Genomic DNA, 15,032 nt, shown 5'->3' with positions numbered 1-15,032 from the left:
TGGTAAAACCTCGGATGGCAGTGACAAATACTCTGCATTTAGATTAGCTTCAGAAGGATTTTAATTGGAGGTTTTTCTCCATCCTGATTGGACTTTCAGAAGTGATACATTTCTACACAGACTTTTAGGCATCAAAAAGTCAGATTCAAGTCTTGACTCAATTCATTTTGCCTTTTTTGTCAGTATGGTTTGTAGAGGAAACTACTGGACATGTAAAGCAGCTTCATATATATTCATGTACTGAATATAAACAGAATATGATCAAATTTTCCATGTTTGATACTCAGAAATTAAAGGTTTTCTTATTCTCTCTGTGTTTCTTTCCTTCCTCCCCGTTCTCCCTCAGCCAGACAGGAGGCTAAAAAGAAAGCACTCAGCTCAGTGACCGTCCTTCCTCCTTCACCATGTCAGGAAAGAGTCTGCGCACTCTTTTCTCTGCATTTTATTCTCACTCTTTCCCCTCCCTCTGTCTCTTTTCCTCCAAAACTGAGCTGTCTTCGGGTCTGTGGTTAAATGCCTTCATGCACAGCTCTGTTGTACTGAACCCCAATGTGGTTCACCAGGCAAAATGGTCCAAATCATGAGGGGAATAACTGTGTGGTATTTTCCTTCCTTCTGAGGTTATTAGCAGGGAAGAGATGGCAAGTTTATCAGGAGCACTCCCAAATGAAAAGATGAGAAATCAGAAGCAAAGAGTTCAGTTAGAGCCACTGAAAGAAATAAAAGAAATTGCAAAAACCACACGATAATACTACTATAAAAAAAAGAACATACTGAAAACACAAGAAGAAAGACACGTCATGACATCACAGCAGTCATTACAGGCCACAAACTGACCTTCAGCTTTACACAGGGCAGAAAAAAGTCTTTAAATGTTCAAATGCTGACATGCCCCATGTCTGCTTGGCATGGTCCTCATTCAGACTTGTTCTTCGGATGGATTATAAAGAACAAATATGACTCTGACAGAAGCTCAGCCGCATAATTTAATCCCAGAAATGCGCTTGGGATGGAAGGAAAGCATTTGAAAAACACTGTTTAGATCTGACTTGGGTTGAAATGATGTGGGGAGCCTCACATCAGTGGTGCTTTGCCTCCAGCACGCCAAGAAATATCAGTTCAAGGCCTCTTCATTACAAGAGTATTAGCAGGGAATTCATCACTAGCTGGGATTGGGTTGGATTTTATGTTGTGGGGGTCATCTCTGAATGCTTTGGTGTAAATACCAAGGTCTTAACTCATACACACACAGCTCAAGTTTCCTTGGTGGATACTGGTAAGTATTAGTAAGACCTGCCACAACTGGTCATGTTCGCCGTCCAGCTCACACGAAACCCAAAGGTCAAACTGTCTGTTTATTCTACTTCTTAGTATCATTCATCCTTTCTCTCCAATCCTGAAGAGATGAGAATATAGGACGTGACTTTTAATGTTGTATTCATACTTAAAACTTGGTTTTCCTTTCTTAGTAATGGGTGCTAATCTCATTCATGCAACATGCAACTCGGCTTTTCACAAGGAATCTCTTGAACCTTGAATTATCTTAAAAGATATATGTAATCTGACTGATTTAAAGGGGAATTCTTTAAACATAAATATTAGTATCAATGCTTGCTGACATGGAAAATCTGAGTTTGTAGATTGTCGTTTAGGGGCAACCTAAAATGAAACTTTCATCACAGCTGACATCTGAGCACATATGGGCTCAATCAAATCTTGAACACACAGTTCAAGCAGTACAAATGGACTGAAGGGAAACAGAGAGGGAGTTGATCCTCCCAACAAAGAGTGCATTGTGACAGCCATTCATATTACTGTAGTGTACAGTAACAGTGGATAGGGAGGACAGCTCTGGAGTTGATAAAGTGTTAGCACACTCAGCAGTCAACCATCATCTCTGCCACTAAATCAACACATGCAAGCCAGGCTCTTGCAGTGATGCAGCTCTCTGACTACAGATATTTTTTATCATGGTTTAATGCACTTAGACGAAAACTAAACTCTGCACACAGAGGACCAGAGTCATCTGCTGTACTGATAGGTCTCTAAGCAGAGCACTTTTCTGTGCTGCCTTCAGCCAGTAAGTGGAAAGAGAGTTTCCCACATGGTATCAGAGTCATATTATCGTCATGCATCCAAAGAGATACTGCTACTCTCATCATGTAAAGTCCTTCCAGAGACAGACTGAAAATTCATCTTTGATTGTGGTAAATAACTTTATTAACACTGTTCGGCCTTGAGGTCATTTTTACCATGGAAACCCACATCAGATCAACACACCGCATCCACACTGTTGTTCTCAAGCTCCAGACCACATTAATGCACCATCACTACAAGTCATGAGACATAGGCCCAATCCCATTTTCACTCCTTAAATCTTCCACTTGGTATTGAGTGCCCTCGTTTGCGAGATAACCCTTGATGAGGAAAGTGAGAAATATTAGGGTAGAGATCCTTCCCTAAGAAATGAGACACAACTTCATGCAAATTGGTGTGGCTAACATGCAGGCATACGTCACGCGTAGTAGCGACGCGCGATACCGGTAGTCATTCAGGTTTGAAAATGCCGGCTCCAGCGCTTGTGTTGTGGCGTGTGCTATGTTTATTCTTCTCCATCTGAGAAGACGGTGCCTACGACGTCTTCTAGTTCTGATCGATTTCGTTTGGGTAAGTCGATTTGTTTAAGTATTTTGACGCTGTGTTCAACCCAGTTGTTGATGAGTTAACGCTAGTCCAACCATCTGTTGTCTGTATAGCCTACATTCAGATCGTGCAGTAACAAAGTTGCTGACTTCGCAATGTGTTCTAAGAAATTTCATCTTCCACTTCATTGAAAGTGTGGGTCGGGGCTCCCTTGGAATCTAGGGCGGGTTTTTAAGTGTTGGAAACAACTTCCACTACCTCAATTCTGTTTTGGGACACCAGTAACCTAAACATGAATGCGCACAACCAAATGCAAGTGGGTATTTCTAGGGGAAGTGTGGGTATTGGGACAGGCCCTAACTTGGTACCTAACAGAAACAATGGGCCAGTACTGCATTATTTCATCATTAAAAAGGGACAAAAACCACAGGAACAAAACACATCTGACAAGTACAGCTTTCTGACAAGCTGAGCCATGTATGTGTGGAGCTGTATGTAAAGCTGAGTGGGAGAACAGCACATATCTGTCCACCTTAATGCAAACAGGAAGAAAGATTAGGTAATACCTGGAGAAACCAGTATAACCTGAGATAATCAACACTCTCGAGTTACATCGATGTCTTGTAAAGTGAAACATTTTGTGCAAGAGTTGAACATTCTCAAGTCAGACGCAAAGTCTCAGCCTCCACGGAGCTAAAGCACGAAACTAGGAGAACAACACCCACTTTTTTATTGCCATGACATGAAACCATGAGATGCCAACTAAAACATCAAATATATTACATGTGACACTTGACAGGTATGGTAACATAGTGCAATGACTTGGGAACTTCATAACCAAGCTGGACTATAATTAGATCCCTGTCATATTACATGTCACAACTTGACAAATATATCTTCAACACGTCTTTCAAATACTGTTGTAAGACTCCAAAACTCATGCAAAGGGACTTACGTTTCACTATAAAGTGCAAATGTCATGGTAGTTTGATATGTCTTCATGTGGCATTGCCAAATGTAACAGCATAGGAATGCACAGCATGCAAACGGAGCAGCAGCAGCAGTGCAACTTGAGCCAGACTTGAATCGTGAGGAAAATGTAAATGGAAGATCTGGTTACATAAGCAGCAGAATTTTGCAAATTTAAGACACTGAAAAAGGAGCAGGTGGCTTTACTATGCAGTCAGAGAATAATCCCAGCTATGTCGACACTGAACAGGTCTGCAGCAGGCTGAGAGACTTCTGTATTGGGCAGAACAGACATGAGCAGATATGCAGGGTGCGCCCACGTGTATTGTCTGCCGGTCATTTAGCTCCTGCCCCAGTGACCTGCTTAGTCACTACTGAGCTTTACTCATTCATTCATACATTGCATGAGTGACATACCACCACCCTAGTCTGATCAGGTATCCTCTTATCTGATCCACCGTAGAGGGTGAGGGATAACAGAGAGGCGGTTGTTCTCTGTGTCACACACACACAGACACACACTTTACGACAGAAGCCCAGACAATAGCTCTCTTCACCCCATTATCTGTGTCTTTGTACCAGAGCGGGTTGCCTGTTCCTGTCAGAGACCACACAAAGACTGGTGCCCTGGAGGAAACTGGGGGAGGGAGGAGAGTGTGAGAAAGTGTGCGCAAGAAAGAGTGAATATGCGCCTGTGTGTGTGTGTGTGTGTGTTATGATTGCTGCATTAGCTCCTGCAAGTGTTACAATTCCCACAGGGGGAAATGTCAGCAGCAAGATGAAGTCTCAAATGTCCACAGCTACAGCAGGACCTCGTGGCGCAACGGTAGCGCATCTGACTCCAGATCAGAAGGTTGCGTGTTCAAATCACGTCGGGGTCAGTGACTTTTGAAGGCAAAGATCAGGCCAGGTCACATAAATAAACTTGTAAAGTATGATCCATGAATCTACTGAGTCGAAAGAGCGACGCCAGCCAGACTTGTGGATTCTGACGAAGTTATCAAACATATGTTTCTCACTGGTTAGCATTGGGGTATGTCGAGCATTTGAAGTACCATGATGCAGATACACAAACCACAAGCAGCAGTTTACAGGACACATGTAATCTTCTAAAGATGGCATCGACAAGCTCTGCTCTGTAAACTGAGACAGTGGTGGGAGCGATGAGTGACATGTGGGAACAATGCTGTTCCGATTATCTTATCACTCTTTTAAAGGTGTTGAAGCGCAAATGAATCAGTGTAGTTAAACAGCTGGAAAGTAAAGTGATGTCTATAGAATCTGTAGATGTTAAAATATCTTCATATTGACATGTTTCAATTAATTTAAAGTGAGAGTGATGTTATTCCTTCAAAATGTTTGGTTATGCTTGCTGCTCACTCTAATGTACGCAACATTTCGCACCAGAAAACAATTTATGATGAGAGGAACCAGTTGAAGGTTCTTCACCAAGCGTTACATTTTTTGTCCTTAAAATGTGAAGGCCCACTGGCCCCCGAAGGCGACAACATATTGATGGAGAATCTGCCAAAACAAAGGTCTCAGAGGTCTTTGCACTCTTTGAAAGAGATTAACAAGCCATAAACGTGCTTACTGTGTGCTTGCTTTGGCAGAAAGATAACGCTTCAGTGCAAACCACAGAGCCTAGAAGTCTCAAATAAGCTAGCTCCATAATGACATCATGTGCTCAGGCCTTTCCACAGACACAGACTGAATCCCTCCTAAAAAACAAAGTTAAACATTTCAAAAACTATTACAGAAAAAAAACGGTCAAGCATTAATCCATTATCGTAGTAACAGGTGAAGCAGAAGACAGCGTAACAGCTGGATAAAGTAGAGGTGTTAGACATCACTACCACCCGACCTGATGGATCAATATGGCCCTGACCCCACCTTCTGTGCATGGATACACAGCATAACCACAGCCAGCAGCACGCCATGCCCAAGGTGTGGCTCTGAGTCATTGAGGGTCTACGGCTGAATCCAAATGTTCACTCTCTGGACTTGCAGACCGATCCTTCACAGACTTCAGTCATATGTACGTACTGTGACTAGTTCACCGTCATCATGTAAAGTCTGAGAGGGCAGAGACTGCAAGCTGCTGATGGACAGCCCTCAAGATGGTTTTACTCGTTGCCATGGAAATGTTGGAGCAACCATTACAATCATTGTAACTGCTGTCACATTCTGTCTGCTCATCTGTCCCTGCAGATAACGAGATATAAATCCCATGTATAGGGTTGTTTTGTGAGTGAACAAAATACATTTCTGTATAACATACAGATTGCAGACATTCAAACACAGAGATGTTTGTAAGGACCGAGCTTTGACTAAATAAATTGTGTAGGCCTATTAGTTATATCAGAAGCTCGTCAGCCAATTTTCTAGCCTCGAGGGTAAGCTGCAATAATACAATGCATTTTGATTCCCTATAGCCTATATATTTCTTTTTTAATAGGCTACAGTAACTGTTGAAGATACACATAAGTTTTCTTTATTGGTCGGCTATTGAAAAAAAAACTACCATGTAACGGAATGGATTGTGGGCAATTAAATTGGTGAAGTCTGCTGAGGTCTGCACTCCAAGCCTGTGGAAGTCTGCAGAAAGTCTGCATTAGGCCTCTTGTGGACTGGATGAATTGTGGATTTGGGACAGCCCTCCGCACTCCCAGACTTCCCAGGAACATGCCCGCAAAGTCAGCGCGTCTGCAAGTGCAGTGAAGTGTGGACATTTAGATTCAGCCTAGCTTTGTCTTAATCAGTACTACATAGTCCCCCCTAATGGTGGTCTTAGCTCGTCTACAATGGTGGCAGCAAGGCACACTCTTTATGACAACAGCAGGCTCTGATCTTGGCTCACAATCTCACCTTGTCCTGGACCCAGCCATGGTCCTGGCGAGGCCTCAACACTACATCCCCATCCACAGTGGCTCTTGCACCTGCCCTAACTTGCAGGACAAGCCAGATTAAAAGAGACAGCAGCAAGTCACACCCCAGTGGTGGGTCTGACCCCGACTCCTGATGTTGAGGCGTCAGTTTAAGTAATAAAACCATTTGAAATGTCAGTAGAAGCCAAGAAGCTGGAGAAGACTGAGGGGTAATTTTCAAACCCACTGGAGTTTTGAAGAGCTAGCCCTGAAGTGATATTAAAAATTAAAGAACTGTCAGACTCACTGCCACTAAAACTGGGGGTTAAATTCTTATGCAAAACCTGAAGACTTGCTTTAATTTAAACACTCTGTGCAAATAAAAAACTACTTCTGTTGCCACTCACAGTCTTAGCGCGGCAATTTATGTGTTTGGGCAAATACTGATGTAAAGATTACCACCAAAATCTCACTAAAATCTCAACAAGTCCATTAGAGAAGACTGCTCAATCTACAGACTTTCCCTGCCTGTGCACGGAGCTTAGGCTCCACTACTGGGCTTTGACCTCTGACCTCTGGGAGTAGCTACAGCCCTCCCCGTGAATCACCACATCAAGCCAGTAGTCCAACCTCTCAACCTCCCCCTTTAAGAGTTGGTGCTCTGCAGCACAATAACGGCTGTGATTTATGGAGTGTATGTTCTCCCCTGTGAGTCATAAACACTCGAGTCACAAACGCTCTCTGCCTCTCTAGTACTGCACACACACACACACACACACACACAGGCACACACCTCTCTAGCTCCTTATCTGTGCAAAAAACGTTCACTGCTGCTATCAGGTGAAAGTAAAACAAATGCAAAGTAGAAGTTGTAGGACAGTAGCAGGCTGCTGCGACTACTACAAGGTCGTGTGAAGTGCAGCTTATATTTCCTGTGTATGAAATGCAAAAAAAGTTTCTAAGAGAGTAAGTCCTTACATCTTAAATCAAGAGTGACAGTCACAGAAAAACAGAATAAATAATGTCATTGTAATCAGGGTTTGGGTGGGTTTGTGTATGCTACACAAACACACATGTGCAGCTGATGAAGACAAACAAAAGCCTCAAACACTGCTCATTCTCATGAAACAGCCAACTTTACTGACAGATTTACCAAAATCCTAAGACAATGATTGCACATTTATGTCATTCTTAATACGCTGCAGAAATCTTCTCTCGTCTTCTCTCTTCTCTCATGCAAAGAAATACAAAATGAGATATTTGGGGAGTTCTGCTGTAGTTACTGCCTTTGTTGTCTGGCACTAATTCTTGAAAATTGGGACAAAACCTTATTTTGTGGAGTTTTTGATTTTGATTCTTCAATAAGGATGGGAAAATACATTTTAAAACATCAAAGTCTTGGCTATTAAAACTTGTAATGGGCCAATCTACCAGTGGTTTAATTTTCTCCTTATATAGCATACATAATGGATGTCAAAGGTAAGATTTGACGGAGTTGACAGTTAGTGAAATACTTATTTTAATTTATTAATTTCACAGCAGTCGTAGTGCGAGGCCATTTTGTTTTTCAAAGTTGCGATGAGTTCTGTTAATGCTACTGAAAATGCTCATTTTTAAACCGTAATTCTAAGTTGACATGTTATGGTTGAGACACTCCCGATAGCAATGTTATTTAAGGAATTTATCAGTAAAGCTAACCAGCACCTGAGCAGCATTCCCGCTTTTTGGAAAACCAGGGAATGAGACAGGAGTCCTTGTGATATAGTTTACTCTTGAGCTTTGTGCCTGATTAAATGATGCTTGTGTAGAAATCTGATGGAGGTGACAAAAATCTGGTACACATCTTTAACGGGCCAACATTTCCACAAAAAATATATATTTAAAAACAAGTATGATCATAGCAGTACATTCCTACACCAATGTTATGTACGTGCCTCTAGTTTTAGGTCCCGTTTATACAACAACAATTTCTTTTCTTTGGCCATTTTGCCTTTAATGGACAGGACAGGTAAGCGTGAAGGGGGGAGAGAAAGAGGGATGACATGCAGCAAAGGGCCACAGACTGGATTCAAACCCGGGCCGCTGCTGCAACAGCCTTGTACATGGGGCGCCTGCTCTACCACTAAGCCACTGACGCCAATACGACAACGATTTCAACTGAAAACGGTAAACTTTAGTTGCGTTTTGGCTGATCGTTTACACGGTCGCGGTCCTCTCCGCTCTTCTCGGAGTGGAGAGGACCGCGGAGGTCAGGCCGGGCAGGCCGACACTGTGTATCCCAGAATGGGTGCTCACGTGTGGGTGAGAGGAGTGGAGAGGACCTGCAATGGTAATGTATAGTTACCTGGGCTTCATGAATCAAATTACGCGTTACTGTCCACTGATTATAACTATTTAATAAGAAAGTAGTATTTGGGTATAGCAAAAAAATAAAAATAAACTTCAGGTTGCAGCCTCCGCTTGGAAAATTAAACGGTCCTAAAACTGCGGTCCTGAAACTGCAGCCTCCGGTACTGCAGCTTTACCTTACTCGATTTTGCGGCTTCGTGTGAATGGAGATCATTTCAATAACATCGTCATATAAACGAGGAAGTTTTCTAAAACGCAAAGGACAGACTTTTCCGTTTTTAGAGAAACCGTTGTCGTCTAAACAGGGCCTTAGATTCGAGGTTAAAAAATGAAAGCAGATCAAAATATTTTATAATTCATATTTATTTTATCTATAAAAATCCTTCAAAAATTATGTTTCAGGGCGCCTAGTAGCTCACCTGGTAGAGCAGGTGCCCCATGTACAAAGGCCATGTCCTTGCGTCCCATCAATGAAAGGCTAAAAACCCCAATGAATGGTCTTTAAAAATCATCAATTAAAAATTCACCCCAGAAACATAATAGGCCTACGTGTGTTGATCATTCTTAATTTTAAGCGTTTTTTCTTTTGGTGGGCCATGTTTTGCCTCAGACTCAAGAATGGGTGCTAGTCGAAATTTCCCTGTGGAGCCGACACTGTTATTTATAAGGAGCTACTTTGTTGTTGTTTATAAAAGCCGTCTTTAGCTCTAATCACCCGAGCAGACAAGTTGGCTGGTTGACATCATAGGTTGGGGCTGAGACAAACTCTTGTTTGTGTAAGACAACAGTTGATTATCCAGCTTAGTTTAGTTCACAAAGTTTGTTTTAGCTCACTAAAATGGGAGCATCCCTTCGGGGCATAACAAATGCTTCCTGGTGAAACATAGCTCCCAAACTGTGGGCTAAGTACAGCCTGTGTGTGTGTAGGCAGATAGTAATGGGCTACAGAACTAGTATACTGAGGGAAGCCTTACACTGGTATTCCTCTGAGACAAAGTCACCCCTAGGGTCTCTGCATTATTGATGCCCTGCCTGCCCAAAACGACCTGCAGAGTACAACGCTGAGAGAAATATGACACCCTGCTACACACATACATGCAGCTCTACACACACTGGAGGCCTCCTGCATGTTGTTATCCATACGAGCATGTCTATAGTGTGCAGCACGGAGCAAAGAAACAGTGCTGGGGACTCAAAATCATTTACATTTACATTTAATGCCCATAGAGAACTTTCGTGGTCTTGCTGGTAATTAAGTTTATAGATTTTCACACATTGTAAGGAGCCGCAGACACTGAAATTGGGCACGCATAAAACTTTACAACTTTGTTTCTGAGAGAAAAATGCATCCACTCCACCCAGAAAGACAAACAAAGACAGGGGTGCTCTGCCACAAAAACACAGAGACGGTCGGGTTGACCTCATGATTGAAATCTTATTTTAGTCACACTTTAGTTGGACTTGTCTCACTGTACCTCTCTGTTTACCATGAAACTACTGCTGCGGGAGTGTGACCTCTGCACCCAGGAACAGTTGGTGAGAGTCCGCCTGCATGCACATATACAGCAACAGGTCTTATTGTCAGCACCACATAGCCAATGTTACCTAAAGGTTATTAACGACAGAGTCAAGCTGTTTCCATGACAGTGTGAGTTTTTTGGGACCATTAAATTGCTTGGTGTGGAACGTCAGTCCCAGCTGCTGTGTTAGCTCATGCTACTGTTTGGAGAGCAGCTCGGGAGATGGTTCATTTCCGTGCTTAACTTGCATCATGCCAACAGCAGCAATGAAAATTACTGGCCAATTTACATTCCTCTTCTTACATTAGATTTTTTTTTTTTTGCAAGTACTCGAGTGCTCTATAACAATATAATCCAAGTACTTGAGAATGGAAGTTACTTAAATGCCCATCCCTAACTGTGTTGCTGCTACAGATTTGAAGCTTATTATTAGGAGCACTCAGTGTTTCCCACAAAATTAGGATCTATCTGTGACTGTAGCAGGGTGGAGACTGTGACAGCTAATTGTCGACAAAAAGCTGTTGATGCCGTTGAAAACTGTCCCAGTGAGCGGCTCTCCTCCTGCTCTCACTGTCCAGTTAGCACAAGCTAAACCATCACAACATGATCCCATCCCTGCTCATTAAATTTTGCCATTTGGGCAGAAGCCTTGCAACTGTCATTAGTATCTGACGCCGAGCTGTTAATCTCACACTGACACCAAAATTGCTCGACTCTGTCATTAAGTCTGTTGATAACTGTTGAGTAACATTAGTTGTGTGAAGCTAAAAGTTGACCAGCTGACATTAGGCGAGAGGCAGGGTTCACCCTGGACAGGTCACCAGACTATCACAGGGCTGACACATAGAGACAGACAACCATTCACACTCACATTCACACCTACGGACAATTTAGAGTCACCAATTAACCTGCATGTCTTTGCACTGTGGGAGGAAGCTGGAGTACCTGGAGGAAACCCACGCTGACACAGGGAGAACATGCAAACTCCACATAGAGGGGACAATGTTAACCACTGCATCACCGTGCCGCCCATATAGCGGCTTGTTGCTCTAAAAAATGTGCCATCTACAAATTCACACGGTCTTAAACTTCCCCACTCATTATCTCACTGCTCCAATAAACAACATACTTCATGATAAATCATTCAGCTCATTCAACAATTCAGTTTAATGTGCATTATGTGGGTTAGCGGCTCAGCTGCACTAAACAACATCTTGCATTTAGACTTGAACAGAGCGCTCAGAGAGCCCAAAAGAACCAAGTTCATTAATGAGTCATTCCTCTCAACTACTTTTTCAAATGGAAACAAGCTTAAGTTTCCCACACAACTGGCAGAAAGTTTCACTTTTATGAAGGAACATCATTTTAAAAGAGCGAACTAAAAGATTAATGGCTTTGGACAATGGATATGTTTGTAGCACAAGCACATATGAAAGGCTTAAAGAGATGTATGTGTATTTATTTTGGCCAGCAGCTATCATTTCCCACTCTGTGTGCTACACAAGTGGCAATATCAGCGCCAGAGAGGTTAACAAGGGATCAAGCTGGTAATACAGACCAGCCTGTCAAACACAGAGCCAAAATCTGCAGCCTCTTAACACAGAGACCCTCCAAATATCTGCCACACCTACACACACTGAGCCAGAGCAGAGACTACTGTCGACTCTCTGGAGACTCGTACTATAGCTGTGGAGGGGAGGGAGGCAGAGAGCCAGAGAAAATATCCTGCTGTCACTATAAGTCAAAGGAACAGCCATTCGTTGGATAAATGGCACCTGATTTTCCAAGCTCTCTGATTTGGGATGAGTTGTACGCTCGGATCAACCTCTGGAGTCGTCTGCCCTGCTGTGCGATCTGCTTGAGCAGGGGATTTGTAGTCCCTAAACCTTGTTCCTCCTGGACTACAACTGCACATATCACCCCTCGTGATAAGTCCAACGTGGAAAGCTGAGCATCTGGTCTGGATAAAAAACAGGTCGGACTGCTTGCGTGTGTGTGTGTGTCCCCGCGTAGGGCAGACACGCTGCCTCGTGGCTCAGCGTGGGCTGGAGCCGCTGCTGTGATGAAGGTTTCACTAACAAATTAAAACAGACATTATCACATGAGGATCTCATTGAGTAGTTTCATAATCATACATCATTAAGCCAATTAAAGAGGAAACCTTCAGACAGGATGTGCGAGTGATTAAGAGGCATGGCAGACTTTAAAAAATAACGCACACTGTTTTTGTGTGACAGAAAATTAAATGACATTAACATCAGTTTGCTGTTTTTCAAAGCATGTTTCAAAGATTATACTCTCCTTATGGTCCATTAGTGCTTTACTTAATGGCCAAAATGTAGGTTGCTGTGCTTATTGACAAAAATATTAACACCAAAGCTTCGCTAGCAGTCTGCATTTTGGCTTGCATCACAAAGTCACATTTTTATTAGCGTGTTTATTAGCAATCTGTCTGGAGGCTCAGGATAGGCAGCTTGTTTGGGCTGGTAGCCAGTTTCATCCCATCTGAGACAAGTGGTCATTAGCAACAGCAGGAGGGCTTTACACACACATGCATACACACACACTCACATTTACTGTCTTGGGCATCAAAGACTTCTGGGAATATGGGACATGCATGATTTGGCAACCGGGGTGCACTAAAGAGAAAATGACGTCTAAATGCAGATGCAAAGCATGAATGTTTTTGCTAATATGAAGTTTAAATAAAAGTTTAATATGTCCCTAACTTATAGAAATAGTAATGATATAAATTACTTTTAGTGAACCCTGATAGCCAGATAAGCACTGCCAGGCAACACAGGGCAATAGTAACCGCCATTATTCTGTCTCCACTGCCCCGCTGAAGTGCCTTTAGCAAAACACAGACTTCTTAGACACACAGTTCTCAAGTTGACTCTGACCTCTGTCCTCCCTGAGGACGGGAAAAAGCAAAATGACAGTCTCCTTTGTGGGGTTAATAATGAGTCTGTCAGCTTCAAATGCTTATCAGAAATCAACCAACAGAAGCAGAGGCTGAGGGTGTCATATTACTGAGAGGACATTTCAGTCTCAGACCCCGAGGGAGACGTCCCGTCCAGGCCATCTGCTCAGCCTTGGACTGGGAAGAGGAACAGTCAGATTTGGTGCAGATGTGAATTATCTGTGTATTATTGTATGATGGATTAAGCAAAGAACCTGAGACAGAAATTAATTAAATTGTCTAACATTCGCTACAAAATGCTGCAAACTGCGTTAAAGGTCAGTGTCGTCCCTGCAAGTGAAGGCCTGCTGGTTCAGTAAAACTGGCCGAGCACTGACTGCGAGGCTCTCTGTCTACTTATAGAGGCAGCAGTCAGTCAGCACAATTTCGGCACACTTTTGTTTATTATTTCATAAGCACAGAGGTTATGCTTGCCAGATGGGACCTCCAAACGAGCCAAGAGAAACACAGAGCGCAGGGTGAATCACCAAAGAACAGACAACCCGCAGTGGAGATGTCACGACACACACGGCTCTTTCACAGGCTGCAGATGTGGAACACAGAGAGCGGTCACGGAGTGTTTTCGAGGATTTATGATTGTGTGCGTGCAGGAGGAGGAGGTGCCCGGGATCTAAATGTGGAGCAAACATCATTATGCACCACTTATTGTGTGGTGTATGAATAGAAACATAATGTCAGTGGTCATGTTGACAAATGGTCAAACTGCATACAGCAGCTATAGAAACAAGAGTAAACTTCAGTCGGTCAGGAAATGAGGCAACTCGCTCTGTCATCGTATCTAAGGATGGGGTGTCCAGTGTCAAGTTGTGGAATGTAAAATACGAGAGGAAGGACGTTCATCTGACTGATCTGTATTTTGCCAGGAAAAAAAAAAGATTTCATTGTTTAGTCACGCAGTTTAATGCGACAATAATCTATGCCATAGGTACTCCGATATTCATCCTATCATGGCCTTTGTCACATTTAACGGTGGCTATATTTGTGATTCAAGCTGGCAACTGTGTAATGTGACCTCGCCGTACATGTCCAGTCCAGAAACTCTGATGTGTACTGAGGAGTGTGCTGGTCATGGTTTGTGAAGAAGCAACAGACCGTGACCATGAAAGCCTCTTACACACTTCAGACAAGAGCACACACCTCACACTTCACACCGAAGAAAGGAGGGGGGGATCCGTTCATCAAGAGAGACCTGTCTGTGTGCGTGCATGTGTGTGTGTGTGTGTGTGTGTATGTGTGTGTGTGTGTGCAAATCCCTGTAGGCTCAGGAACAACATATGTAGAGCAGACATTGAGATCCCCAGAGTGTAAAGGCCAGCAGGAGGGTGTGGCAGCTCTTTGGTCTTGCGAGTTGAGATAGTGCACCATGCTCACCACATCTGTACTGCAACTGCTCAGCACAAAATTAGTTCATGCACTCAACAAAGAGTTTTTTTTAATTCTATACATTGTAAGCTCTAATACCACTGTCACACAGCTGGTGCATCCTACATTGGAGGCAAAGTGAACCTGTTAACAACCAAAGAGGGCCATGTGTCCACTTGGTGTGACAACAGACGTGACGCAGCATGGCCTAAGAAATGTATTTCCAGATACCACAGTGCAGTGTTTGCCCTGGTAATGACCAGCTGTAAGCAGCTCCATAAAAAAGTCAAAACATTGCCCCACTTCTCACAGTGTATAGAGCACTGATTCCCAACTTGT

General features: G+C 43.1%; 1 protein-coding gene and 1 non-coding gene across 7 annotated transcripts in view; one reads left to right on the top strand and one right to left on the bottom strand.

The window, feature by feature from the left end:
* The window catches only part of LOC117264743 (partitioning defective 3 homolog), a 424,452-nt gene that overhangs the window by 374,315 nt on the left and 35,105 nt on the right, over window positions 1–15,032 (bottom strand). The window lies entirely within an intron of this gene.
* On the top strand, window positions 4,422–4,493 carry trnaw-cca (transfer RNA tryptophan (anticodon CCA)). Its single transcript has one exon. It is a non-coding gene; the product is annotated as a tRNA-Trp (tRNA).

Source organism: Epinephelus lanceolatus, chromosome 20 (assembly GCF_041903045.1).
Source record: "Epinephelus lanceolatus isolate andai-2023 chromosome 20, ASM4190304v1, whole genome shotgun sequence".
Classification (NCBI taxonomy): domain Eukaryota; kingdom Metazoa; phylum Chordata; class Actinopteri; order Perciformes; family Serranidae; genus Epinephelus; species Epinephelus lanceolatus.
The sequence above is the reverse complement of the archived record's forward strand: the minus strand, read 5'-3'. Positions and strand labels throughout refer to the sequence as shown.